Genomic DNA, 4,525 nt, shown 5'->3' with positions numbered 1-4,525 from the left:
TTGTCACGTATATACTCAAATTTAAAACGAGATGCTCCTCCATATGCGTATTTTTTCAATTTAGCACATTTTTTTTATTCTAAAATTGTTTCCCCTTAGTGTTGGAATGTGAGCTTATGGCATTCGATACGATACTAGGGTTCTGGTATTCGATACCAAAAAATATCGTTTTAAAACTATCGAGTAGAAAATATCGGTATCGAGTGCCAAAAGTATCGATATGGTATCGTATCTGTTGGCAACCCTAGACTATCGCAAAAGTCAAAACATGAAAACCGCATGACTCGCCATTCGAGTGACATCTGCTTACAGTATAAAATCACGAACTATTGTCTCTTAATTANATCTTAACTAATTATCTAATATTAATGTTAACTTGTATATTATATTTGAAGTTTTAATAAACCTTTTTGAATTGAAAATACGCTCTTGAAGTCAGGAACGTAATAGTGGCGACGTGGAAATTGGTTTTCAACACACACACTAAAAGTCACACTTAACTTCAAAATGGACGAAGGCGTAAAAAAGTTGATTAGTCAGATGAAAGAGCAACATGAGCGCGACACACAACTTATGCAGGATTTAATCAAGCAGCTTATTCCACAAAGAATTTCACAGCCAGAGGAAAAGGGCCAGGAATTCACTATAGAAGCCCTTTCGTCAAACATCACAGAATTCTGCTTTGACCCTGAATCTAACCTAACTTTCGACATGTGGTATGCCAGATACGAAGATTTGTTCACCGTCGACGCTGCTAAATTAGATGACGCAGCTAAAGTCAGACTACTTTTGCGCAAACTTAACACAGTCGTACACAATAAGTATATCAATTATATATTGCCTAAACATCCTCGCGATTTAACATTTAAAGAGACAGTAGAAAAACTGAAGCAGCTTTTTGGACTACAAACATCATTGTTTAACATTAGGTTCAATTGTTTGCAACTAACAAAACCGCATACGACCGATTTCGTTACGTACGCTGGAACAGTAAATAGACACTGCGAAAATTTCAAGCTCAAAGAGCTGACATTGGACCAATTTAAATGCTTAGTTTTCGTAATGGGCCTGAAGTCTGAAGGAGACTTTGACATACGAACCAAAATGCTAAGTAAATTGGATACCGATACCGCCCTCACCCTCGACGGGTTATCTAAGGAGTGCCAGCGCCTCATTAATTTAAAAACAGATACAAAATTAATTGAGAATCCCAAAAACGAAGTGGTTGTTAAACGTTTACATACTGGCAATGCAAAAGCTAAGCAGGTACCAAAAACACCTTGCTGGTTTTGCGGCGGCATGCATTATTCACGTGAATGCTCATATAGTAAACATAAATGCGAACAGTCAGTGCAAAGAAACGGGTCACAAGGAGGGCTACTGTCACTCAAAGAAGAGTGTGCAAAGAAAAAAACAAAAGCACAACAATAAATTCAAAGCCTCACGGCCGCAATCAAAAAGCATTTGTGTTGTCAACCGAATCAATACGTCACTGTAAACATCAGCATTAACAACACAAAGCTAACCCTACAACTCGATACCGCATCTGATATCACAATTATATCAGAACAAAATTATAAAAAGACTAGCTTATACCCGCGGGTTTCACCCCGCGCTTTTATACAAATATGAAAAATAATTTAATGATGTTAGATTTTATTTCTGTGCCCATTTCGTTATAGATCGTTATTTTTTAAGCGAGTTAAGGTATTTAGGCCGTTTAAAACTATTCCCACTCTGGTGCGAAATAAAGTTAATTGGCATTATTACCTATTCAAAAGCGAAATAAAGTCAACAAAAATTTGGAAATAAAGTCATTGACGCCATTTCCTCATTCAAAATGCTTAAAGTATGTCGATTCATAGAAAAAAATGTTGTTCTTACAATAAACATTGCCCCGTAAGTGTTGTTTTTTAACAGATGAAAAAGTTTATTGCCAAATCCTCAGTGTTGTAATATTAATCCACACACAATCATGAACTACCACGAATTGATTTTAATAAAAAAATTTAAATTACGAATATGTAAAAAACACGATGCGAAAACCTAAACGCCTGCGCACAGCTGGAATACGAGAAATATTTGAAGAAAGAGTGTAGAAATGATCCATAACTTGCAAAACATGTTTCGTTTCCACAAAAATAAAGCGAACACTATTAAATTGAAGAAACAGTCCATGTCCAAAAACCCCGGAGGAACACTGAAAGAATTCTGTGTTTTAAATTAGCATATTTTGAACGAATTCGGAATGTCTAAGGTGGAAAAGAAACCAACCTTTCTATAAGGAAACAATTATAGAAAAAGAATTTTCTTACACTGTATTCATGTCTCCGCCAGCAATTTGTGACGACATCATTTAAAAGCAGCTAAGGAGAATGACGACACTATTTATTAGATGGCACATTCAACGAGCCAATGTGCCAAAATGCGGGTATAAACAATTATTGATTTTTTAATATCGGAACCGAGATCATATAAGTTAATTGATTGGTTTTTGGTTTTCACACACTTTTGAAACACAAATTATATGCTTTTTTACTGCAGACAAGTTGTTGCCCCAAAACACAGTAGAAATCTTTCAATTAGGGCTGCCAACTATCCTTAGTTATGAGGTGCCATATTGAGGATAAAAAAGTGCCAAAATGTGCCAAATAGAAATATAAAAGTGCCAAAAAAGGTATTATTCCTTTTAATCATTCACATTTAGCAATAAAATAAAGCTACATTTTCCAAACAAAAGTGCAATGATAAAATAAGATAAACCAGTTGAATAGCCTTTATAAATGAGAAAATTTTAGTTGAGAAAAAGAAGTGCACGCAAAGGATTTCACAAAAATGTATTGAAATGTTATTTTTTTTACAAAAGTGCCATTTTGGCATTTTGTGCCAAATTGAAAAATTAAATCTCATTTGAAGTGAAATAGGGACAAATGGCACGGTTTGAGCCAAGTTGGCATACCCGCTTCCAATAACTTACAAATATAAAAAGGTGAAATATCGAGGGGCTTTAATTTATTAATACCCTCTATCTGCAATTTGCACAAAAACTAATTTGTGATTTTAGAAATCATCTGGGACTTATTACCTGTCGTTATATCAGGTAACATTAATATCACTGATGACAGTTAAAGTTTAGGTGGATTTTTATATCAGAATCTCATCTTTGTAAAAAGTGTGCAGATAGATGTTTAAAATATATAAACGGAGCCGGGGAAGGGGGACCGGGGGGCCGCGTCGTAGTGTGACGTGGTGTGCGCGCCACACCGCGCGCGCCGCGCTCGCGCCCCGCGAAGCTAAGCAAATTTAATGTTTGAAAGAGAAATAATGTCAATGGATTTTATTTCGCTTTTAAAAAGGTAATAATGTCAATTAACTTTATTTCGCACCAGGGCGGGAAATAAAGTCAATTGTCCTTATTTCCGTTGATCTTATTACCTGTCACCGTGTAACCTTCTTGGAGGTGCCACGGCGGGTTCTAATATTTCCAACGCCAATTTAGTAACCTGGCCTTGGTAAAACACCACTTCTCATTACTGTAGCAAATGCCTCAAGAGAGCTTTAGATTATAAGGCCGAAACCGGCTCTCCCTTTTCCATTTAATGAAATTTATTCTGTCAGTAGGGCACTTATAAAATAAATCTCCATAACAAATTTAAAATACTTCGAGAGATTTTCTATCCTTCCAGAGATATGTATTAAGAAGTTTTAGTATGTATGGGAGGCGACATGCCTCCTTTTTTAATAACTCACATTTTTTCCATGAGCAATTGATACATTTTGCATACACAACTCCATACCAAGTTCCAGTATTCTTCCACAAACACTTCCAGGGATATGTGGCAAGAAAAAGTAAATTTGTACTGGAAGTGCCACGCCCCCTTTTCCATGCTTGATCTCTCTGCAAAATCACAGCGTATAATGATAATAAAGTGAAAAGCAAGCAAAAAAACATTAGATACTATGCAAGAGTCAGTGATATAGTGAAATATGTGCTAACCACTCTACCCAACATTTTTTTAAACGTTGATAAGGAAAATTAAAAGCGGCTATGAGCGCTTTCCCAAAATTTGCTTGCACCACATTCATTTTAGTTTTTTCCATGAATTTAGAATTGATTTTACATATCCCAGTACCAAGTCCCAGTACTCTACCTTGAACACCTTTAGGGCCGGTTGTTCAATGTCTGATTAGCTGCAAATCGGAGGTAGAAGCTCCGGTTAAGCACAACTACTGCTTTATCGATCACATGTTACATGCATGATGTCGAAATCGTCGATAGTGTAGTGGTAGTGATAACCAGACATTGAACAACCGGCCCTTAGAGATAAGCAGTATAAAACAGTAAGTTTGTACGGAAGGAACCCTGTCCCCTTTTCGAATAACGACAATTTTTCTCAATGAGTAAACACATCTCGGTGCCAAGTTCCAGTCCTCTGCAATAAACACCTCCAGAGATATGCAGCATAGAAAAAGTCAATTTGCATGGGAGTTGCCACACCACCTTTTCCAATAACTCTCATTTTCT

This window comes from Rhagoletis zephyria, unplaced genomic scaffold (genome assembly GCF_001687245.7).
Source record: "Rhagoletis zephyria isolate East Lansing unplaced genomic scaffold, Rhagoletis_zephyria_1.1 Rzeph_scaffold_00160, whole genome shotgun sequence".
Classification (NCBI taxonomy): Eukaryota; Metazoa; Arthropoda; class Insecta; order Diptera; family Tephritidae; genus Rhagoletis; species Rhagoletis zephyria.
This window is presented reverse-complemented; position numbering follows the sequence as displayed.